General features: G+C 47.1%; 1 protein-coding gene across 1 annotated transcript in view; it reads left to right on the top strand.

Annotated features, from left to right (window-relative positions):
- The window catches only part of LOC141148180 (uncharacterized), a 57,853-nt gene that overhangs the window by 7,832 nt on the left and 23,447 nt on the right, over positions 1 to 26,574 (top strand). The gene's annotated exons all lie outside the window — the stretch shown is intronic.

The raw sequence follows: 26,574 nt of genomic DNA, 5'->3' as shown, positions 1-26,574 counted from the left end.
GCCTCACGCTGATATACGTCAGCAGAATGGCACGGGCAGGCAAAATCACATACCTGGTACGTGATTGTCTTCCCGTGGGCGGGGGGTCCCGGTGCCCGAGGCGGTCGTCTTTGGTCTGGGAGCGATCAGAGATGAGGGGGAGACCATCCGTTTGTGGCCCCCCCTTGCGATCGCTCCCAGCCAATGAGAATCATTCCTCTGCTGCTGTATGCTAAACAGCAGCAAAGGAAATTATGTCATCTCTCCTCGGCTTGGTATTTTCCGTTCTGGCGCCGAGGAGAGAAGACTGTAATGTGAGTGCACCAACACACACACACACAGTAGAACATGCCAGGCACACATTACACCCCCTTTACCCCCCGATCCCCCCCTGATCACCCCCCAATCACCCCTCCCCCCGATCACCCCCCAATCACACCTCCCCCCCCTGTCACACTGACACCAAGCAGTTTTTTTATTTTTTTCTGATTACTGCATTGGTGTCCATTTGTGACAGTTAGTGTGGTAGGGCAGTTAGGTTTAGCCCTCTTTAGGTATAGGGTACCCCCCTAACCCCCCCAATAAAGTTTTAACCCCTTGATCACCCCCCGTCGCCAGTGTCGCTAAGCGATCATTTTTCTGATCGCTGTATTAGTGTCACTGGTGACGCTAGTTAGGGAAGTAAATATTTAGGTTCACCGTCAGCGTTTTATAGTGACAGGGACCCCCATATACTACCTAATAAATGTTTTAACCCCTTGATTGCCCCCTAGTTAACCCTTTCACCACTGATCACCGTATAACCGTTACGGGTGACGCTGGTTAGTTCGTTTATTTTTTATAAATTTATTACCGAATAAAGGTTTAGCCCCCTGATCGCCCGGCGGTGATATGCGTCGCCCCAGGCAGCGTCAGATTAGCGCCAGTAGTGCTAACACCCACGCACGCAGCATACGCCTCCCTTAGTGGTATAGTATCTGAACGAATCAATATCTGATCCGATCAGATTTATACTAGTGTCCCTAGCAGTTTAGGGTTCCCAAAAACGCAGTGTTAGCGGGATCAGCCCAGATACCCGCTAGCACCTGCGTTTTGCCCCTCCGCCCGGCCCAGCCCAGCCCACCCAAGTGCAGTATCGATTGATCACTGTCACTTACAAAACACTAAACACATAACTGCAGCGTTTGCAGAGTCAGGCCTGATCCCTGCGATCGCTAACAGTTTTTTTTGGTAGCATGTTGGTGAACTGGCAAGCACCAGCCCCAGGCAGCGTCAAGTTAGTGTCACTACTGCTAACACCCACGCACGCAGCATACTCCTCCCTTAGTGGTATAGTATCTGATCGGATCAATATCTGATCCGATCAGATCTATACTAGCGTCCCCAGCAGTTTAGGGTTCCCAAAAACGCAGTGTTAGCGGGATCAGCCCAGATACCTGCTAGCACCTGCGTTTTGCCCCTCCGCCCAGCCCACCCAAGTGCAGTATCAATCGATCACTGTCACTTACAAAACACTAACCGCATAACTGCAGCGTTCGCAGAGTCAGGCCTGATCCCTGCGATCGCTAACAGTTTTTTTGGTAGCATTTTGGCGAACTGGTAAGCACCAGCCCCAAGCAGCATCATCTTAGCGCAAGTAGCGCTAACACTCACGCACGCACCGTACACCTCCCTTAGTGGTATAGTATCTGAATGAATCAATATCTGATCCGATCAGATTTATACTAGTGTCCCCAGCAGTTTAGGGTTCCCAAAAACGCAGTGTTAGCGGGATCAGCCCAGATACCCGCTAGCACCTGCGTTTTGCCCCTCCGCCCGGCCCAGCCCAGCCCACCCAAGTGCAGTATCGATTGATCACTGTCACTTACAAAACACTAAACGCATAACTGCAGCGTTTGCAGAGTCAGGCCTGATCCCTGCGATCGCTAACAGTTTTTTTGGTAGCATTTTGGTGAACTGGTAAGCACCAGCCCCAAGCAGCGTCATCTTAGCGCAAGTAGCGATAACACCCACGCACGCACCGTACACCTCCCTTAGTGGTATAGTATCTGAATGAATCAATATCTGATCCGATCAGATTTATACTAGTGTCCCCAGCAGTTTAGGGTTCCCAAAAACGCAGTGTTAGCGGGATCAGCCCAGATACCCGCTAGCACCTGCGTTTTGCCCCTCCGCCCGGCCCAGCCCAGCCCACCCAAGTGCAGTATCGATTGATCACTGTCACTTACAAAACACTAAACGCATAACTGCAGCGTTTGCAGAGTCAGGCCTGATCCCTGCGATCGCTAACAGTTTTTTTGGTAGCATTTTGGTGAACTGGTAAGCACCAGCCCCAAGCAGCGTCATCTTAGCGCAAGTAGCGATAACACCCACGCACGCACCGTACACCTCCCTTAGTGGTATAGTATCTGAACGGATCAATATCTGATCCAATCAGATCTATACTAGCGTCCCCAGCAGTTTAGGGTTCCCAAAAACGCAGTGTTAGCGGGATCAGCCCAGATACCCGCTAGCATTTGCTTTTTGCCCCTCCGCCCGGCCCAGCCCAGCCCACCCAAGTGCAGTATCGATCGATCACTGTCACTTACAAAACACTAAACGCATAACTGCAACGTTCGCAGAGTCAGGCCTGATCCCTGCGATCGCTAACAGTTATTTTGGTAGCGTTTTGGTGAACTGGCAAGCACCAGCGGCCTAGTACACCCCGGTCGTAGTCAAACCAGCACTGCAGTAACACTTGGTGATGTGGCGAGTCCCATAAGTGCAGTTCAAGCTGGTGAGGTGGCAAGCACAAGTAGTGTTCCGCTGCCACCAAGAAGACAAACAGGCCTGTGGTGCCCATCATGCCCTTCCTGCTGCATTCGCCAATCCTAATTGGGAACCCACCACTTCTGCAGCGCCCGTACTTCCCTCATTCACATCCCCAACCAAATGCAGTCGGCTGCATGAGAGGCATTTTCTTTATGTCCTCCCGAGTACCCCTACCCAACGAACCCCCCCAAAAAGATGTGTGTCTGCAGCAAGCGCGGATATAGGCGTGACACCCGCTATTATTGTCCCTCCTGTCCTGACAATCCTGGTCTTTGCATTGCTGAAAGTTTTGAACGCTACCATTCACTTGTTGAGTATTAGCGTAGGGTACAGCATTGCACAGACTAGGCACACTTTTTCACAGGGTCTCTCAAGATGCCATCGCATTTTGAGAGACCTGAACCTGGAACCGGTTACAGTTATAAAAGTGATTTACAAAAAAAAGTGTAAAAAATGGTATCATTCTTTTCAGCCAGAGGTTGTCTTTCATGTAAAAGCAATCCTAGCGGCTAATTAGCCTCTAGACTGCTTTTACAAGCAGTGGGAGGGAATGCCCCCCCCACCGTCTTCCGTGTTTTTCTCTGCCAGCTGACCATAGAGCTAATCAGAGACCAGAGTGGCTCAAAACATCTCTATGGCCTAAGAAACCGGAAGCTACAAGCATTTCATGACTTAGATTTTGCCGGATGTAAACAGTGCCATTGGGAAATTGGGAAAGCATTTTATCACACCGATCTTGGTGTGGTCAGATGCTTTAAGGGCAGAGGAGAGATCTAGGGTCTAATAGATCCCAATTTTTTCAAAAAAGAGTACCTGTCACTACCTATTGCTATCATAGGGTATATTTACATTCCCTGAGATAACAATAAAAATGATTTAAAAAAAAATGAAAGGAACAGTTTAGAAAAAAAGATAAAAAAGCAAAAACATAATAAAGAAAAAAAAAAAAAAGCACCTCTGTCCCCCCCTGCACTCGCGCAAAGGCGAACGCAAGCGTCGGTCTAGCGTCAAATGTAAACAGCAATTGCACCATGCATGTGAGGTGTCACCGCGAACGTCAGATCGAGGGCAGTAATTTTAGCAGTAGACCTCCTCTGTAAATCTAAAGTAGTACCCTGTAAAGGCTTTTAAAGGCTTTTAAAAATGTATTTAGTTTGTCGCCACTGCACGTTTGTGCGCAATTTTAAAGCATGTCATGTTTGGTATCCATGTACTCGGCCTAAGATCATCTTTTTTATTTCATCAAACATTTGGGCAATATAGTGTGTTTTAGTGCATTAAAATTTAAAAAAGTGTGTTTTTTCCCCAAAAAATGCGTTTGAAAAATCGCTTTGCAAATATTGTGTGAAAAAAAAAAATGAAACACCCACCATTTTAATCTGTAGGGCATTTGCTTTAAAAAAATATATAATGTTTGGGGGTTCAAAGTAATTTTCTTGCAAAAAAAAAAATTTTTTTCATGTAAACAAAAAGTGTCAGAAAGGGCTTTGTCTTCAAGTGGTTAGAGTGGGTGATGTGTGACATAAGCTTCTAAATGTTGTGCATAAAATGCCAGGACAGTTCAAACCCCCCCCAAATGACCCCATTTTGGAAAGTAGACACCCCAAGCTATTTTCTGAGAGTCATGTCGAGTCCATGGAATATTTTATATTGTGACACAAGTTGCGGGAAAGAGACTAATTTTTTTTTTTTTTTGCACAAAGTTGTCACTAAATGATATATTGCTCAAACATGCCATGGCAATATGTGAAATTACACCCCAAAATACATTCTGTTGCTTCTCCTGAGTACGGGGATACCACATGTGTGAGACTTTTTGGGAGCCTAGCTGCGTACGGGACCCGAAAACCAATCACCGCCTTCAGGCTTTCTAAGGGCGTAAATTTTTGATTTCACTCTTCACTGCCTGTCAGTTTCGGAGGCCATGGAATGCCCAGGTGGCACAACCCCCCCCCCCCCAATGACCCCATTTTGGAAAGTAGACACCCCAAGCTATTTGCTGAGAGGTATAGTGAGTATTTTGCAGACCTCACTTTTTGTCACAAAGTTTTGAAAATTGAAAAAAGAAAAAAAAATGTTTTTTCTTGTCTTTCTTCATTTTCAAAAACAAATGAGAGCTGCAAAATACTCACCATGCCTCTCAGCAAATAGCTTGGGGTGTCTACTATCCAAAATTGGGTCATTTGGGGGGGTTTTGTGCCACCTGGGCATTCCATGGCCTTCGAAACTGTGATAGGCAGTGAAGAGTGAAATCAAAAATTTACACCCTTAGAAATCCTGAAGGCGGTGATTGGTTTTCGGGGCCCCGTACGCAGCTAGGCTCCCAAAAAGTCCCACACATGTGGTATCCCCATACTCAGGAGAAGCAGCTAAATGTATTTTGGGGTGCAATTCCACATATGCCCATGGCCTGTGTGAGCAATATATCATTTAGTGACAACTTTGTGCAAAAAAAAAAAAAATTGTCACTTTCCCGCAACTTGTGTCAAAATATAAAATATTCCATGGACTCAACATGCCTCTCAGCAAATAGCTTGGGGTGTCTACTTTCCAAAATGGGGTCATTTGGGGGGGGGGTGTGCCATCTGGGCATTTTATGGCCTTCAAAACTGTGATAGGTAGTGAGGAGTGAAATCAAGAATTTACACCCTTAGAAATCCTGAAGGCGGTGATTGGTTTTCGGGGCCCCGTACGCCGCTAGGCTCCCAAAAAATCCCACACATGTGGTATCCCCGTATTAAGGAGAAGCAGCTGAATGTATTTTGGGGTGCAATTCCACATATGCCCATGGCCTGTATGAGCAATATATCATTTAGTGAAAACTTTTTGTAATTTTGTTTTTTGTCATTATTCAATCACTTGGGACAAAAAAAATAAATATTCAATGGGCTCAACATGCCTCTCAGCAATTTCCTTGGGGTGTCTACTTTCCAAAATGGGGTCATTTGGGGGGTTTTGTACTGCCCTGCCATTTTAGCACCTCAAGAAATGACATAGGCAGTCATAAACTAAAAGCTGTGTAAATTCCAGAAAATGTACCCTAGTTTGTAGACGCTATAACTTTTGCGCAAACCAATAAATATACGCTTATTGACTTTTTTTTTACCAAAGACATGTGGCCGAATACATTTTGGCCTAAATGTATGACTAAAATTGAGTTTATTGGATTTTTTTTATAACAAAAAGTAGAAAATATCATTTTTTTTCAAAATCTTCGGTCTTTTTCTGTTTATAGCGCAAAAAATAAAAACCGCAGAGGTGATCAAATACCATCAAAAGAAAGCTCTATTTGTGGGAAGAATAGAACGCAAATTTAGTTTGGGTACAGCATTGCATAACCACGCAATCATCAGTTAAAGCAGCGCAGTGCCAAATTGTAAAAAGACCTCTGGTCTTTAGGCAGCCAAATGGTCCGGGGCTGAAGTGGTTAACAAGGCTTGTGGCCACTCATTTAAATTAGAAGAAAAGAGGTTTAACCTTAAACTATGTAGAGGGTTCGTTACTGTAAGAGCAGCAAGGATGTGGAATTCCCTTCCACAGGCGGTGGTCTCAGCGGGGAGCATCGATAGCTTCAAGAAACTATTAGGTAAGCACCCGAATGACTGCAACATACAGGGATATACAATGTAATACTGACACATAATCACACATAGGTTGGACTTGATGGACTTGTGTCTTTTTTCAACCTCACTTACTATGTAACTATGTATCCATTCTTCCATTGTGAGGTCAGGCACCGATGTTGGACAAGAAGTTTCCACTCTAATTCACCCCAAAAATGTTTTATCAGATTGAGGGCAGGACTCCGTGCAGGCCAGTCAAGTTCCTCCACCCCAAACTCGCTTATCCATGTCTTTATGGACCTTGCTTTGTGCACTGGTGCACAGTCATGTTGGAACAGGAAGGGGCCATCCCCAAACTGTTCCCACAAAGTTGGGAGCATAAAATGGTCCAAAATGTCTTGATATTTCCTTCACTGTATCTAAGGGGCCAAGCCCAACCCATGAAAACAACCCCACACCATAATCCCCCCTCAAAAAAATTATTTGGACAAGTGCACAAAGTAAGGTCCATAAAGACATGGATGAGCAAGTTTGGGGTTGAGGAACTTGACTGGCCTGCACAGAGTCCTGACCTCAACCCAATAGAACACCTTTGGTATGAATTAGAGTGGAGACTGCGAGCCAGGCCTTCTCATCAAACATCAGTTCCAGACCTCACAAATGCGCTTCTGGAAGAATGATCAAACATTCCCATAGACACACTCCTAAACCTTGTGGGCAGCCTTTCCAGAAGAGTTGAAGCTGTTATAGCTGCAAAGGGTGGGGCCAACTCAATATTGAACCCTACAGACTAATGCCCCGTACACACGGTCGGATTTTCCGATGGACAATGTCCGTTCGGAGCGTGTTGTCGGAAATTCCGACCGTGTGTGGGCGCCATCGGACATTTTCCATCGGATTTTCCGACACACAAAGTTGGACAGCAGGAGATAAAATTTTCCGACAACAAAATCCGATCGCGTCAATTCCGACCGTGTGTGGCCTGTTCCGACGCACAAAGTGCCACGCATGCTCAGAAGAAATTCCGACACGGGACAGCTCGTTCTGGTAAACTTAGCGTTCGTAATGGATAAAGCACTTTCGTCACGCTGCAATGTTCAAAATGGTTTAATACAGCGCACTCTCTTCTTCTTTATAATGTGACAAGAATTAAGTCGTTTTGATGCTCATATTCACACACACTTCTCACAAACTTTTTTTGTTACTATTTATCGGGATTCCCTCAATATATTTTGATTTCTCACATCTGACAACATATTTTTTTTTTTTTTTTTTTTTACTTTAATGTAGAATTTTTTTTTGTGTTTCTCTTTTTATTTTTTTTTTTTTTTTTGGTGATTTTGATTTGTACTCCCGAAAATGTTTGTGTGTTTTTTGTGACAAGTTCCCACAACACCATTGATATGTTGTTCTATTTAATCTGTAGGAGATTGTTTGGTGTTGTTGTCCCTTGTTAATTTCACATTGTACTTTAGAAATGTACCTGAATCGTCACCAACAAACTGTCCTTTTTGGATGAAAACACACACAGGAGAGTAGAATTTACCTAAAAATATTTTATTAAGGGGTCACAACTATAAACAAAGAGGGAGGCAACGCTGGAGAAACTGCAGAAGTGGGCAAAGCCTTGGACTCCCAGGGCAGACATCAATTATTTAAAAGCAAAATTGGTGGCCTGAGGAGTCCATATCTAAGGGAGTGCAGTCTGGTCCAGAAGTCCCAGAGATCCAGAAAGCAGCAGATGACATATGTGTCCCCAGGCTGTGGTCATACGAGAGACTGCAGCTTTTGTCAGACCAGACTGAACCCAGGGCCATCACTCTTTGGTCTTCCTTCCACGCTTCCTTACAGGCTTTGGCTGTGGTGGTGGAGTTGTGGCAGCAGGAGGAGGAGGAGGAAGAGGATCGTCCCTCTCCATGACATCTGTCTTGTGTGTCAGTTCCCCACTCTCCCCCTTACGAAGGACTTTATAAATCAGGTCCTCAGAGATCTTGCGTTGGCCCTCCTGCATGCCCTGCAATTTGGTGGCAGCCATGCAGGCAAAGGCCTCTTCAGGACTGGGGAAGGCTCTGAGGGACGCCGAAGCCTCCTGGATCAGCCTGTATGCTGAATCCTGCACAGGACTGGGAGTGGCCTTCCTGACCCTTTTATATGGCAGGCGGAGGGGAGGGACCTGAGACTCAGTCAGGCTGCGACTAGTCCCTGGCTTCTCTTGGCTGACACTTAGCCCCACCTCCTCCTGCCTGCCACTAATCCCCGCCTCCTCCTGGCTGCCACTAATCCCCGCCTCCTCCTGACTGCCACATTCCACAGCCTCCTCCTGGCTGAGGTCTTCCTGTGTATGAAAAAGGGACATAGTTTTAGTATTGTTTTCATCAATCACACACAATTTTCACCTCCTGACTGCTGCAAATTCAATGTTAACAAATATAACAGACTATCCTTCTGAGCCCAGCATTTTGCATTCTTGTCCCAATTTTGGGTGCCCACTACTGTCTATTGATATGTAAAACACTTTCAAGCAGCAATTAGTGATCAATAATAACATCTAGTAAACATCATTTATTTATTGCCCAGAAATCTGTAGAAGAATGCTATACCTGACTCCAGCTGGGCTCCTCCACTTCTTCCTGGCTGGAAGGCCCAGGTTGGACATCAGAAGCCTCAGCTGGTGTGGAAGGAAGAGTGGAGAGGGATTCCCTGACTTCAGTGTGGTCTGACAGAAATCGCAGTCTCTCATAGTACCGCAGCCTGGGGACATAAACGTCATCTGCTGCAGCTCCGGACCTCTGGGAATCTGTGACCTTCTTGCGCTCCCTAAGATAAGTGCTCCTCAGGCCACCAATTTTAGCTTTTAAATAAGGGATGGTTGCTGTGGGGACCACCGGCTTCACCAACTCCAGCAGTTTCTCCAGCGCTGCCTGCCTCTTCTGTTTGTGGTTATAGTGGGGGTGTCTGACCTGCCACAGACAGGGCAGCTCTCTGTACTTGTCAATAAACAGGGGCAGGAAATTGTGGTCGTTGAACCCATCCATTTTCTCTGCAAGACACAACACAAGACAAACCCTAATGTCAGGCCAAACTCCCCTAATCTTGTTACAATATAGGCTTCAATTTTGAAGCAGTATAGGCCCAAGTTTAGATCCTACCTTCGTTAGCACGATCGGCGTCTCCGATGCTCCTTCCTCCGCTCACAGATCGTACGTAAGACGCGCGCGTTACGATTTATACACACTGCGCATGCGTATAACTCCGCCCGCCCCTGACGTTCTTTCTATTCTATTCCCCGCCCCTTTTCGTTCGGCTCAGTGGAGGAAGAGCACATGGCGGATAGACAGCAGGATCATGCTAATTACAGCAACGAGGAGGAGGAGGAAAGGCCGGAGCCTGAAACGTCCCAATCCAGAAGGAGATTAAAGGACTCAAATATGTCCTTTGGGGAGATGTTGGAGATGGTGGACATCCTGAAGAAGGCCGACTATGATGGAAAGTATGGGCCTTACCCCAACCCCAATGTCCGAAAGGCCAAGATCATGGCGAAAGTGGTCAGGAGTCTGCACCGGAAATTCGGGGTACGACGATCGAAAGATCAGCTCAGGAAGCGGTGGTCTGACCTGAAATTACGAGAACATGAGCAGTACAGAAAGATCCGGAGAGTGCTGCAAAAAAGTAAGTAGTTGTGCTGTGTTCCTATTGTTCTTGTGTTTCTTACGTTCGTGCTGCTTCATGTGCTTTTAGGAACTGTTGTACAGTTTAAAATGGCAACTTTCATGTTCATGGGCACATTATTCGTTCGGATCACACATTTTTTTTTCGGACTATAAAATACCATTGTTTAGCCCATATGCATTTGGCCACCATTTTGAGGCCCTATACTTGTCTTCAAAGAATTGGGTTGTGTAGATGGCTTTGTTACTAGAATGAAATGCAAACTAGATTGTGTGGAAGGAGAGGACACTGAGCAGCTGTTTTCACATCTGGACACTGGAGCACTAGTGTTGGACACAAGAACACCCTTTTTATTAGGGGGGCCACACAGGTGCCCCACTGTATACTATAGGGGGGGCTACATCTGTGAAGCTTGTACAAAACAGGTAAAGTATTGCAGCTTGACAAAGGACACTAAAAAAGCTACATCTTGGAACTCTGCTAAAATAGACAATTGTACCCCACTTCCAAGCAATGTTTCATCTTTATAATTCTGCCATCAAATATCTGTGTGCTAATTATACCATTTTTGTTTTATATAGGGGAGAAAAGACTCGGAGGACACCCCTCATCCGAGGAGACCAGAGACCCCCCCCCTCTGGAAGAAGGGGAAATCCACCCAACACAAGATGAGCAGGAGGATGAAGACGTGGTGGAAGTAGTCACCACAACAGGTGAGTGTCTGCGACCACAGGCTCAGATAAGAGATGGATGGCGGCATTTTTTTTAGACCTAATTTATTTTGGGTTTCCTTTCTTTTTAGGTGATCGTGAGGTTGTGGATGAAGATCCTTTCACATCCGAAAGTGCCCAGATCGTGATCGGGGAGATCATGGGGTGTAATTTACAATTGGAAAACATCAAGCAAAACATCAATGATGTTATTCCAAAATATAAAAACATCATTGATGTTTTGGGGCGAGTTTAAAGCCCCTCAAAATCACTTTCTTCTTTTGTGTGCTACAATGTGCGAAATGTTTTTGTGATTTTTCACAAAGCCAAATTTGGAGGATGCACACAGTGTGTCAACATGTGCTATCTGCCATCACGGGAGATCAATGGACGCGTTTTGGGGGTGCAACCCCTTCCTCAATAATAAAGTAACGGTGAGGAAGGGCTTTCTCCCCAAAAACACGTCCCTTGATCCCCCGTGATGGCAGATAGCACATGTTGACATTGGGAAATTTGTGTGCATCTTCCAAATTTGGCTTTTCCAGGGGTGATTTCCCACCATCTGAACGCAATATCAAACACAGTTCCTAAATACTCATGTCTGATATTGCCTTCAAGTTCTACCAAATGTGAACTTTGTAAGATCAAGATTTGTGTCTTTCTTGTGGGTTTTACACAGGCCTGTTTTCGATAAAATGGACATTTTGATTTTGGATAATGACACCACAAAAATTGTTATACAACAAACATGTCCGTTTGTCAGAGAAACCTTTGGTAAATGCACATGTGATTGTGCAGGTATTAAAAAGATTGTTCATCAAGAATGTGTGGATTATTGTCTCAACGCTAAAACACTTTTGGGGTGATGTAATTGTTGTTTGATGAGAAAATGGGGGTAATTTCCTAAGGGCAAATCCACTTTGCACTACAAGTGCAGTTTCAGTGCAGTTGCAAGTGCACTTGTAGTGAAAAGTGTCTTTGCATTTAGTAAATAACAGCCAACAGTGCTTTGTATAAGGTTACACAATCACGCCATTTTCTGCACTCCACACATTTCTGTCAGGGTCAGCTAAAACAAACACAAGCAGTAAATGTCCACAAAGAAGAGCCTGGGGGGAGATGCCTGTCGAGAACTTGAGGTCCTGCAGACTTCTCCCTGTGGCCAAATAACGCAGGGTAGCGACCAACCTCTGCTCCGGAGTGATGTCTTGCCTCATGCAGGTATCCTGCCTGCTAATATAAGGGGTCAGCAAAGCCAAAAAACGGTGAAATACGGGGTCCGTCATCCTGAGAAAGTTCCTGAAATCATCAGGATTATTCTCACGGATCTCACGGAGCAAAGGCATATGAGAGAACTGGTCACGCTGAAGCAACCAATTCTTGGTCCATGAACTCCTCCTCACCCTGTTCATGGACTGGACTTGTGTCAAGGTCAGGACCCCAACACCAAGCCCCCGCAAAGCACGAAGTCTACGAGGAGTATGCATACGAAACATGGCTAGAAAACGATAGGCTGCTCAGAATGAAGTAACAGAACGCACTGAAGAACAGCAAGGCCTGTGAAGAGCGACCTGAAAAACAGCAACGAGCGGACAAGATCGCACAGAAAACTCTGATACGAACTGACTGCACGCACTGAAGAGCAGATACAAACCCACAAGCACAAACTGAACGTCAGAAAACGATCTGAAAGCCATGAGTCTGAAAAAGCGCGAATCGTCTCTCACCAAACTTTTACTAACACGAGATTAGCAAAAGGAGCCCAAAGGGTGCCGCGCTTGGTTCTGAACCGGCCTTTTCTAGTCTCGTCGTACGTGCTTGACGTTACCGCGTGGTTGTCGCTCGGAAATTCCGACAACTTTGTGCGACCGTGTGTAGGCAAAACAAGTTTGAGCCAACCCCCGTCGGAAAAAATCCTAGGATTTTGTTGTCGGAATGTCCGAACAAAGTCCGACCGTGTGTATGGGGCATAAGACTGGGATGCCATTAAAGTTCATGTGTGTGTAAAGGCAGGTGTCCCAATACTTCTGATAGGATAGTTTACCATCCCAGCAGCCAGCATCTGGTTTAGCATAATTACTGGGATCTCCTGGCTGCTGGGAGACACCTGCTGGTGAACACCAGGACTACGCCCTGTAGCTCTGGGTACCACAGTGCCACCAGCAGGTGATCCAGAGAGATAAAAGGCACTGACAGCACTGACACCAGCATTGAGATAAAGAGCACTGACACCAGCACTGAAATAATGAGCACTGACACCAGCACTGAGATAGAGAGCACTGACACCAGCACCGAGATAGAGAGCACTGACACAAGCACCGGTATAGAGAGCACTGACACCAGCATTGAGATAGAGAGCACTGACACCAGCACTGAGATAGAGAGCACTGACACAAGCACCGAGATAGAGAGCACTGACACCAGCACTGAGATAGAGAGCACTGACACCAGCACCGAGATAGAGAGCACTGACACCAGCACTGAGATAGAGAGCACTGACACCAGCACTGAGGTAGAGAGCACTGACACCAGCACTGAGATAGAGAGCACTGACTCCAGAACCGAGATAGAGCGCACTGACACCAGCATGGAGATAGAGCGCACTGACTCCAGTACCGAGATAGAGAGCACTGACACCAGCACTGAGATAGAAAGCACTGACACCAGCACCGAGATTGAGCGCACTGACACCAGCACTGATATAGAGAGCACTGAGATGAGCACTGAGATAGAGAGCACTGAGAAAGAGAGCACTGAGATAGAGAGCACTGACACAAGCACCGAGATAGAGAGCACTGACACCAGCACTGAGATAGAGAGCACTGACACCAGCACCGAGATACAGAGCACTGACTCCAGCACCGAGATAGAGCACACTGACACCAGCATGGAGATAGAGCGCACTGACTCCAGTACCGAGATAGAGAGCACTGACACCAGCACTGAGATTGAGCGCACTGACACCGGCACTGAGATAGAGAGCACTGACACCAGCACTGAGATAGAGAGCACTGACACCAGCACTGAGATAGAGAGCACTGACACAAGCACTGAGATAGAGAACACTGAGGAAGAGAGCATTAAGATAGAGAGCACTGAGATAGAGAGCACTGAGATAGAGTGCACTGACACCAGCACTGAGGTAGAGAGCACTGACACCAGCACTAAGATTGAGAGCACTGACACCAACACTGAGATAGAGCACACTGACTCCAGCACCGAGATAGAGACACTGACACCAGCACCGAGATAGAGAGCAATGACAGCAGCACCGAGATAGAGAGTACTGACACCAGTGCTGATATAGAGAGCACTGACACCAGCACTGAGATAAAGCACACTGACACCAGTACTGAGATAGAGAGCACTGACACCAGCACCGAGATAGAGCACACTGACTCCAGCACCGAGATAGAGACACTGACACCAGCACCGAGACAGAGATCACTGACTCCAGCACCGAGCTAGAGAGCAATGAGATAGAGAGCACTAAGATGAAGCACACTGACACCAGCACTGAGGTAGAGAGCACTGACACCAGCACTGAGATTGAGAGCACTGACACCAGCACTGACACCAACACTGAGATAGAGAGCACTGACACCAGCACCGAGATAGAGAGCACTGACACCAGCACCGAGATAGAGAGCACCGACACCAGCACAGAGATAGAGAGCACCGACACCAGCACTGAGATAGAGAGTAATGACACCAGCACTGAGATAGAGAGCACTGACACCAGCACTGAGATAGAGAGCACTGACACCAGCACTGAGATAGAGAGCACTGACACCAGCACTGAGATAAGAGAGCACTGACACCAGCACCGAGATAGAGAGCACTGACACCAGCACGGAGATAGAGAGTAATGACACCAGCACTGAGATAGAGAGCACTGACACCAGCACCAAGATAGAGAGCACTGACACCAGCACTGAGATAGAGAGCACTGACACCAGCACTGAGATAGAGAGCACTGACACCAGCACTGAGATAAGAGAGCAATGACAGCAGCACCGAGATAAAGAGCACTGACACCAGCACCGAGATAGAGAGCACTGAGATAGAGAGCACTAAGATAAAGCACACTGACACCAGCACTGAGGTAGAGAGCACTGACACCAGCACTGAGATTGAGAGCACTGACACCAGCACTGACACCAGCACCGAGATAGAGAGCACTGACACCAGCACAGAGATAGAGAGCACTGACACCAGCACAGAGATAAAGAGTAATGACACCAGCACTGAGATAGAGAGCACTGACACCAGCACCAAGATAGAGAGCACTGACACCAGCACTGAGATAGAGAGCACTGACACCAGCACTGAGATAGAGAGCACTGACACCAGCACTGAGATAAGAGAGCAATGACAGCAGCACCGAGATAAAGAGCACTGACACCAGCACCGAGATAGAGAGCACTGAGATAGAGAGCACTAAGATAAAGCACACTGACACCAGCACTGAGGTAGAGAGCACTGACACCAGCACTGAGATTGAGAGCACTGACACCAGCACTGACACCAGCACCGAGATAGAGAGCACTGACACCAGCACCGAGATAGAGCGCACTGACACCAGCATGGAGATAGAGCGCACTGACTCCAGTACCGAGATAGAGAGCACTGACACCAGCACTGAGATAGAGAGCACTGACACCGGCACTGAGATAGAGAGCACTGACACCAGCACTGAGATAGAGAGCACTGACACCAGCACTGAGATACAGAGCACTGACACAAGCACTGAGATAGAGAACACTGAGGAAGAGAGCATTGAGATAGAGAGCACTGAGATAGAGAGCACTGAGATAGAGCGCACTGACACCAGCACTGAGGTAGAGAGCACTGACACCAGCACTAAGATTGAGAGCACTGACACCAACACTGAGATAGAGCACACTGACTCCAGCACCGAGATAGAGACACTGACACCAGCACCGAGATAGAGAGCAATGACAGCAGCACCGAGATAGAGAGTACTGACACCAGTGCTGATATAGAGAGCACTGACACCAGCACTGAGATAAAGCACACTGACACCAGTACTGAGATAGAGAGCACTGACACCAGCACCGAGATAGAGCACACTGACTCCAGCACCGAGATAGAGACACTGACACCAGCACCGAGACAGAGATCACTGACACCAGCACCGAGACAGAGAGCAATGAGATAGAGAGCACTAAGATGAAGCACACTGACACCAGCACTGAGGTAGAGAGCACTGACACCAGCACTGAGATTGAGAGCACTGACACCAGCACTGACACCAACACTGAGATAGAGAGCACTGACACCAGCACCGAGATAGAGAGCACCGACACCAGCACCGAGATAGAGAGCACCGACACCAGCACTGAGATAGAGAGTAATGACACCAGCACTGAGATAGAGAGCACTGACACCAGCACTGAGATAGAGAGCACTGACACCAGCACTGAGATAAGAGAGCACTGACACCAGCACCGAGATAGAGAGCACTGACACCAGCACGGAGATAGAGAGTAATGACACCAGCACTGAGATAGAGAGCACTGACACCAGCACCAAGATAGAGAGCACTGACACCAGCACTGAGATAGAGAGCACTGACACCAGCACTGAGATAGAGAGCACTGACACCAGCACTGAGATAAGAGAGCAATGACAGCAGCACCGAGATAAAGAGCACTGACACCAGCACCGAGATAGAGAGCACTGAGATAGAGAGCACTAAGATAAAGCACACTGACACCAGCACTGAGGTAGAGAGCACTGACACCAGCACTGAGATTGAGAGCACTGACACCAGCACTGACACCAGCACCGAGATAGAGAGCACTGACACCAGCACAGAGATAGAGAGCACTGACACCAGCACAGAGATAAAGAGTAATGACACCAGCAATGAGATAGAGAGCACTGACACCAGCACCAAGATAGAGAGCACTGACACCAGCACTGAGATAGAGAGCACTGACACCAGCACTGAGATAAGAGAGCACTGACACCAGCACCGAGATAGAGCGCACTGACACCAGCACCGAGATAGAGCGCACTGACACCAGCACCGAGATAGAGTGCAATGACGCCAGCACTGAGATAGAGAGCACTGACACCAGCACCGAGATAGAGAGCACTGACACCAGCACTGAGATAGAGAGCACTGACACCAGCACCGAGATAGAGAGCACTGACACCAGCACTGAGATAGAGAGCACTGACACCAGCACTGAGATAGAGAGCACTGACACCAGCACTGAGATAGAGAGCACTGACACCAGCACTGAGATAGAGAGCACTGACTCCAACACTGAGATAGAGAGCACTGACACCAGCACTGAGATAAGAGAGCACTGACACCAGCACCAAGATAGAGAGCACTGACACCAGCACTGAGATAGAGAGCACTGACACCAGCACTGAGATAGAGAGCACTGACACCAGCACTGAGATAGAGAGCACTGACACCAGCACTGAGATAAGAGAGCAATGACAGCAGCACCGAGATAAAGAGCACTGACACCAGCACCAAGATAGAGAGCACTGAGATAGAGAGCACTAAGATAAAGCACACTGACACCAGCACTGACGTAGAGAGTACTGACACCAGCACTGAGATTGAGAGCACTGACACCAGCACTGACACCAACACTGAGATAGAGTGCACTGACACCAGCACCGAGATAGAGAGCACTGACACCAGCACCAAGATAGAGAGCACTGACACCAGCACCGAGATAGAGAGCACTGACACCAGCACAGAGATAGAGAGTAATGACACCAGCACTGAGATAGAAAGCACTGACACCAGCACTGAGATAAGAGAGCACTGACACCAGCACTGAGATAGAGAGCACTGACACCAGCACTGAGATAGAGAGCACTGACACCAGCACTGAGATAGAGAGCACTGACACCAGCACTGAGATAAGAGAGCACTGACACCAGCACTGAGATAAGAGAGCACTGACACCAGCACTGAGATAGAGAGCACTGACACCAGCACTGAGATAAGAGAGCACTGACACCAGCACTGAGATAAGAGAGCACTGACTCCAACACTGAGATAGAGAGCACTGACACCAGCACCGAGATAGAGAGCACTGACACCAGCACTGAGATAGAGAGCACTGACACCAGCACTGAGATAGAGAGCACTGACACCAGCACTGAGATAGAGAGCACTGACTCCAACACTGAGATAGAAAGCACTGACACCAGCACTGAGATAAGAGAGCACTGACACCAGCACCGAGATAGAGAGCACTGACACCAGCACTGAGATAGAGAGCACTGACTCCAACACTGAGATAGAGAGCACTGACACCAGCACTGAGATAAGAGAGCACTGACACCAGCACCAAGATAGAGAGCACTGACACCAGCACCAAGATAGAGAGCACTGACACCAGCACTGAGATAGAGAGCACTGACACCAGCACTGAGATAAGAGAGCAATGACAGCAGCACCGAGATAAAGAGCACTGACACCAGCACCAAGATAGAGAGCACTGAGATAGAGAGCACTAAGATAAAGCACACTGACACCAGCACTGACGTAGAGAGTACTGACACTAGCACTGAGATTGAGAGCACTGACACCAGCACTGACACCAACACTGAGATAGAGTGCACTGACACCAGCACCGAGATAGAGAGCACTGACACCAGCACCAAGATAGAGAGCACTGACACCAGCACCAAGATAGAGAGCACTGACACCACCACAGAGATAGAGAGTAATGACACCAGCACTGAGATAGAGAGCACTGACACCAGCACTGAGATAGAGAGCACTGACTCCAACACTGAGATAGAAAGCACTGACACCAGCACTGAGATAAGAGAGCACTGACACCAGCACCGAGATAGAGAGCACTGACACCAGCACCGAGATAGAGAGCACTGACACCAGCACTGAGATAGAGAGCACTGACACCAGCACCGAGATAGAGAGCACTGACACCAGCACAGAGATAGAGAGCATTGACACCAGCACAGAGATAGAGAGTAATGACACCAGCACTGAGATAGAGAGCACTGACACCAGCACCAAGATAGAGAGCACTGACACCAGCACTGAGATAGAGAGCACTGACACCAGCACTGAGATAAGAGAGCACTGACACCAGCACCGAGATAGAGCGCACTGACACCAGCATTGAGATAGAGAGCAATGACACCAGCACTGAGATAGAGAGCACTGACACCAGCACGGAGATAGAGAGCACTGACACCAGCACGGAGATAGAGAGTAATGACACCAGCACTGAGATAGAGAGCACTGACACCAGCACCGAGATAGAGAGCACTGACACCAGCACTGAGATAGAGAGCACTGACACCAGCACTGAGATAGAGAGCACTGACACCAGCACTGAGATAGAGAGCACTGACTCCAACACTGAGATAGAGAGCACTGACACCAGCACTGAGATAAGAGAGCACTGACACCAGCACCGAGATAGAGAGCACTGACACCAGCACTGAGATAGAGAGCACTGACACCAGCACTGAGATAGAGAGCACTGACACCAGCACTGAGATAAAGAGCACTGACACCAGCACCAAGATAGAGAGCACTGAGATAGAGAGCACTAAGATAAAGCACACTGACACCAGCACTGAGGTAGAGAGCACTGACACCAGCACTGAGATTGAGAGCACTGACACCAGCACTGACACCAACACTGAGATAGAGAGCACTGACATCAGCACTGAGGTAGAGAGCACTGACACCAGCACTGAGATTGAGAGCACTGACACCAGCACCGAGATAGAGAGCACTGACACCAGCACCAAGATAGAGAGCACTGACACCAGCACCGAGATAGAGAGCACTGACACCAGCACCGAGATAGAGAGCACTGACACCAGCACAGAGATAGAGAGCAATGACACCAGCACTGAGATAGAGAGCACTGACACCAGCACTGAGATAGAGAGCATTGACACCAGCACTGAGATAGAGAGCACTGACACCAGCACTGAGATAGAGAGCACTGACTCCAACACTGAGATAGAGAGCACTGACACCAGCACTGAGATAAGAGAGCACTGACACCAGCACCAAGATAGAGAGCACTGACACCAGCACTGAGATAGAGAGCACTGACACCAGCACTGAGATAGAGAGCACTGACACCAGCACTGAGATAGAGAACACTGACACCAGCACTGAGATAAGAGAGCAATGACAGCAGCACCGAGATAAAGAGCACTGACACCAGCACCAAGATAGAGAGCACTGAGATAGAGAGCACTAAGATAAAGCACACTGACACCAGCACTGAGGTAGAGAGCACTGACACCAGCACTGAGATTGAGAGCACTGACACCAGCACTGACACCAACACTGAGATAGAGAGCACTGACACCAGCACCGAGATAGAGAGCACTGACACCAGCACCAAGATAGAGAGCACTGACACCAGCTCCGAGATAGAGAGCACTGACACCAGCACTGAGATAGAGAACACTGACACCAGCACAGAGATAGAGAGTAATGACACCAGCACTGAGATAGAGAGCACTGACACCAGCACTGAGATAGAGAGCACTGACACCAGCACTGAGATAAGAGAGCACTGACACCAGCACTGAGATAGAGAGCACTGACACCAGCACCGAGATAGAGCGCACTGACTCCAGCACTGAGATAGAGAGTAATGACACCAGCACTGAGATTATTATTATTATTATTATACAGGATTTATATAGCGCCGACAGTTTACGCAGCGCTTTACAACAACATTAGGGCAGACAGTACAAGTACAATACAATTCAATACAGGAGGAATCAGAGGGCCCTGCTCGTTAGAGCTTACAATCTAGGAGGGAGGGTCGAGTTATACAAAAGGGTAATAGCTGTGGGGGATGAGCTAGTGGAGAAAATAATGCAGTTGTTAGATGGAGGCAGGATAGGCTTCTCTGAAGAGGAAAGTCTTCAGGGATCGCCTAAAAGTGGATAAATTTGGAGACAGTCTGACAGATTGGGGTAGGGAATTCCAGAGAATGGGCGAGGCTCGGGAGAAGTCCTGGAGGCGGATATGGGAGGAGGTGATGAGGGAGCTAGAGAGCAGGAGATCTTGGGAGGAACGGAGATGGCGTTTAGGTTGGTATTTTGAGACTAGGTTAGTGATGTAGCTGGGGGCACAGTTGTGGATGGCTTTGTAACTTATTGTTAGTATTTTGAATTTAATTCGTTGGGTGAGTGGCAGCCAATGGAGGGATTGGCAGAGAGGGGTAGCAGACACTGATCGGTTTGTAAGGTGGATGAGTCTGGCAGCAGCATTCATGATGGACTGAAGGGGGGATAGTCTATTTAAAGGTAAGCCAATGAGGAGTGAGTTGCAGTAGTCAAGGCGAGAGATAACCAGGGAGTGAATCAGGAGCTTTGTAGTTTCACTGGTTAGAAAGGGACGTAGTTTAGAGATGTTGCGGAGGTTGAGGCGGCAAGCTTTGGAAAGTGATTGGATGTGGGGCTGAAAGGAAAGTTCAGAATCTAGGATAACACCTAGCACCCTGACATGTGTGGACGGGTGGATGGTTTTGCCATTGCTCTTGACAGAGAAGTCAGGGGAAGAGGCACGTGGGGGAGGAAATATTATAAGCTCAGTTTTGGACAAGTTGAGTTTGAGGAAGTGGTGTGACATCCATACAGATATGTCGGTTAGTAAGTTAGTGATGCGTGAAGAGACTGATGGAGTGAGTTGAGGGGTGGAGAGATAGATTTGTGTGTCATCAGCATAGAAATGATATTGAAAGCCATGAGAGGCTATCAGCTGACCCAGGGAAGAGGTGTAGATTGAAAATAAAAGAGGTCCAAGAACAGAACCTTGGGGGACCCCGACAGAGAAGGGAAGAGGAGTGGAGGAAGTAGAATTGTAAGTGACACTGAAGGTGCGTTGGGATAGGTAGGATGAGAGCCACTGAAGAGCACAGTCACGGAGACCGATGGAGTGAAGTTTTTTGAGGAGGAGGGGGTGGTCAACCGTGTCAAAGGCAGCTGAAAGGTCCAGAAGTAGGAGTACAGAATAGTGCCCATTGGTTTTTGCAGTTAGTAGGTCATTTGTGAGTTTTAAAAGAGCAGTTTCTGTGGAGTGTTGAGGGCGAAATCCAGATTGAAGGGGATCAAGAAAGTTGTTTTTAATGAGGTGGTCACTCAGTTGGTTGTAAACCAGGCGTTCAAGGAGTTTAGAGGAAAAGGGGAGCAAGGAGATAGGGCGTAGGTTGTTAAGATTGGTAGGGTCCAAGGATGGTTTTTTGAGTATGGGAGTGACCAGTGCGTGTTTTAGAGCATCGGGGAAGACGCCAGAGGTGAGGGAGAGATTGAAGATGTGGGTTAGAGAGTGTAGGATGGGGTCAGAGGGTGACCGTAGCATTTGAGAGGGAACAGGGTCCAGGGGACAGGTAGTTAGGTGGGCGATAGAAAGGAGTTTAGCAACTTCGTCTGGAGTAGTAGATTTGAATAGAGGTAGTGTCAGTTGTATCTGTTGACATGGGGTCTTAGCTGGGGGAGATACCTGTAGAGTGGAGATTTCATCACGGATTGTATCAATCTTGTTTTTGAAGTGATTAGCGATTTCCTGGGCAGTGAGTAAATCAGTGGGGGGAGGCGGTGGAGGACAAAGTAGAGAGTTGAAGGTAGAGAAGAGTTTACGGGGATTGGATGAGAAGGTATTAATAAGAGTTGTAAAATAGGTTTGCTTGGCAGTGTGGAGGAAAGAGTAGTATTTTTGGAGGGCAGATTTGTATTGGTTGAAGTCTTTGAGAGACTTAGTCTAGTGCCACAGACGCTCAAGAGCGCGACTACGTTTTTTGAGAATTTTAGTGTCATCTGTTTGCCAGGGTTGTAGGGGTCGAGGCCTGATTCTGCGTGTAGTGAGGGGAGCGAGCTTGTCCAGGGTGGAGGACAGAGATTTATTGTAGATGGATATGGCTTGGTTGGGGCAGGACAGGGGGGAGATTTTGTCATAGAGGTGGTCGGTAGCAGAGTAGAGGAGAGAGGAGTTGAAGTTGCGAAAGTTTCTACGTGTGACGGTTAGGCGATTGGAGGGAAAGGTGGTGGAAGACAGGGGGAGAGAGAAACTAATAAGGTGGTGGTCGGAGAGAGGAAAAGGATTGTTTGAGAAGTTGCATGGAGTGCATAGGTAGGAGAATACAAGGTCAAGGGTGTTGCCATCAGAGTGAGTAGAAGCCTGTACCCATTGCTTCAGGTCAAATGAAGAGGTTAGACTAAGAAGTTTAGAAGTAGCAGGAGTGTTTGTATTAGCAGGGATGTTGAAATCACCGAGAAGGATTGTGGGAATTTCCGAAGAGAGAAAGTAGGGTAGCCAGGCAGAAAACTCATCAAGGAAAGTCGATAATGGTCCAGGGGGCCGGTAGATCACAGCAATTCTTAGGGAAGTGGGAGAGAATAGACGTATACAGTGGGCTTCGAATGATGAGAGTGAAAAAGAGGGAGGAGGGTGAATAACCTGGAAGGTGCTCTGGGGGGATAGGAGGAATCCCACTCCACCTCCCTTGCGTCCATTAGGCCTGGGGGAGTGAGTCCAGTGAAGGCCACCCTGGGAGAGGGAAGCAGGAGAAGGGGTGTCATATTCGTGGAGCCAGGTTTCTGTGAGAGCAAGTAGATTAAAGGAATTAGTGACAAAGAGGTCATGAACAGCAGTGAGTTTGTTGCAGACAGAGCGGGCGTTCCAGAGGGCGCAGGAGAGAGTGAGGCTGGTGTTGGCAAGAAGAGGAATGGAGACTAGATTGTGTAGATTGCGACTACTGCCAGAGGGTGTAGGGTGATGGTGATGGGTGTGTTGGGCACAGTTAAATAAAGTGGGCCCAGGGTTTGGGGAAATATCTCCAGCGATTAGGAGAAGCAGAAGAGTGAGGGAGGTAATATGAGAATATGATTTGTATGAGGGGACATGCTTCAGTATCCTGGGGGGTATGTTAGCAAGTGGGCTTAGAGTTAGAAAGAGGTGATGAGTGCAGTAATAGGGGGAGGGGAGAAGTGAGGGTGATATGTACAGGTTGTGGGGTGGAGCAGAGGGATGTAGAAAAGAGAGTTTGAGGAGAGAGGCAGCAATTGTGAAAAGGAGGAGAGGTAAAGAGTGCATGTTTCAGAGAGGAAGATGATAAAATTAGGAAATGGAGTCACCTGCAGTCTTTTATAGTTTGCTTTGTGCAAATCGCTGAAGTGCAAGAGCAGAAGTGTCACTTATTTTCAGAACCCCACTTCTTTCGAAGAACCCCTGTATGTGCAGCCCCCTGTATGTGTTCCCCCGTAAGGAAGGCCTTGTTTTTATACTGTGTGTTGGGTGTGGGTTGAATCTGGCAATTAATCAATTAGGAGGGCATATTAGCAACACAGCTAGCAGGGCATAACTTTCACACCACAATCAAACTGCAAGGGGACTAAAAGGCCAAAATTGTAAAGATAAGGCAACCCATAATTTAGGTAAGACTTAATGGCTAAATAAACATTGAAATAATGTGAGCATGGCTACAGATGGAGTTGAAACAGTGGTGACAAACAAATTTACCCAATAAGCTTTTTTGCAGTCATGCAATGTTCAGTTTTAAGGTATGTGGAGATATAAACGCAGGTTTACCTGTGAAGAGAGAAGAAGATGTTCAGGTGGATTGGGCAAGAGCAGAAGTGTCACTTATTTTCAGAACCCCACTTCTTTCGAAGAACCCCTGTATGTGCAGCCCCCTGTATGTGTTCCCCCGTAAGGAAGGCCTTGTTTTTATACTGTGTGTTGGGTGTGGGTTGAATCTGGCAATTAATCAATTAGGAGGGCATATTAGCAACACAGCTAGCAGGGCATAACTTTCACACCACAATCAAACTGCAAGGGGACTAAAAGGCCAAAATTGTAAAGATAAGGCAACCCATAATTTAGGTAAGACTTAATGGCTAAATAAACATTGAAATAATGTGAGCATGGCTACAGATGGAGTTGAAACAGTGGTGACAAACAAATTTACCCAATAAGCTTTTTTGCAGTCATGCAATGTTCAGTTTTAAGGTATGTGGAGATATAAACGCAGGTTTACCTGTGAAGAGAGAAGAAGATGTTCAGGTGGATTGGGCAAGAGCAGAAGTGTCACTTATTTTCAGAACCCCACTTCTTTCGAAGAACCCCTGTATGTGCAGCCCCCTGTATGTGTTCCCCCGTAAGGAAGGCCTTGTTTTTATACTGTGTGTTGGGTGTGGGTTGAATCTGGCAATTAATCAATTAGGAGGGCATATTAGCAACACAGCTAGCAGGGCATAACTTTCACACCACAATCAAACTGCAAGGGGACTAAAAGGCCAAAATTGTAAAGATAAGGCAACCCATAATTTAGGTAAGACTTAATGGCTAAATAAACATTGAAATAATGTGAGCATGGCTACAGATGGAGTTGAAACAGTGGTGACAAACAAATTTACCCAATAAGCTTTTTTGCAGTCATGCAATGTTCAGTTTTAAGGTATGTGGAGATATAAACGCAGGTTTACCTGTGAAGAGAGAAGAAGATGTTCAGGTGGATTGGGCAAGAGCAGAAGTGTCACTTATTTTCAGAACCCCACTTCTTTCGAAGAACCCCTGTATGTGCAGCCCCCTGTATGTGTTCCCCCGTAAGGAAGGCCTTGTTTTTATACTGTGTGTTGGGTGTGGGTTGAATCTGGCAATTAATCAATTAGGAGGGCATATTAGCAACACAGCTAGCAGGGCATAACTTTCACACCACAATCAAACTGCAAGGGGACTAAAAGGCCAAAATTGTAAAGATAAGGCAACCCATAATTTAGGTAAGACTTAATGGCTAAATAAACATTGAAATAATGTGAGCATGGCTACAGATGGAGTTGAAACAGTGGTGACAAACAAATTTACCCAATAAGCTTTTTTGCAGTCATGCAATGTTCAGTTTTAAGGTATGTGGAGATATAAACGCAGGTTTACCTGTGAAGAGAGAAGAAGATGTTCAGGTGGATTGGGCAAGAGCAGAAGTGTCACTTATTTTCAGAACCCCACTTCTTTCGAAGAACCCCTGTATGTGCAGCCCCCTGTATGTGTTCCCCCGTAAGGAAGGCCTTGTTTTTATACTGTGTGTTGGGTGTGGGTTGAATCTGGCAATTAATCAATTAGGAGGGCATATTAGCAACACAGCTAGCAGGGCATAACTTTCACACCACAATCAAACTGCAAGGGGACTAAAAGGCCAAAATTGTAAAGATAAGGCAACCCATAATTTAGGTAAGACTTAATGGCTAAATAAACATTGAAATAATGTGAGCATGGCTACAGATGGAGTTGAAACAGTGGTGACAAACAAATTTACCCAATAAGCTTTTTTGCAGTCATGCAATGTTCAGTTTTAAGGTATGTGGAGATATAAACGCAGGTTTACCTGTGAAGAGAGAAGAAGATGTTCAGGTGGATTGGGCAAGAGCAGAAGTGTCACTTATTTTCAGAACCCCACTTCTTTCGAAGAACCCCTGTATGTGCAGCCCCCTGTATGTGTTCCCCCGTAAGGAAGGCCTTGTTTTTATACTGTGTGTTGGGTGTGGGTTGAATCTGGCAATTAATCAATTAGGAGGGCATATTAGCAACACAGCTAGCAGGGCATAACTTTCACACCACAATCAAACTGCAAGGGGACTAAAAGGCCAAAATTGTAAAGATAAGGCAACCCATAATTTAGGTAAGACTTAATGGCTAAATAAACATTGAAATAATGTGAGCATGGCTACAGATGGAGTTGAAACAGTGGTGACAAACAAATTTACCCAATAAGCTTTTTTGCAGTCATGCAATGTTCAGTTTTAAGGTATGTGGAGATATAAACGCAGGTTTACCTGTG

This window comes from Aquarana catesbeiana, linkage group LG06 (assembly GCF_042186555.1).
Source record: "Aquarana catesbeiana isolate 2022-GZ linkage group LG06, ASM4218655v1, whole genome shotgun sequence".
Classification (NCBI taxonomy): Eukaryota; Metazoa; Chordata; class Amphibia; order Anura; family Ranidae; genus Aquarana; species Aquarana catesbeiana.
The sequence above is the reverse complement of the archived record's forward strand: the minus strand, read 5'-3'. Positions and strand labels throughout refer to the sequence as shown.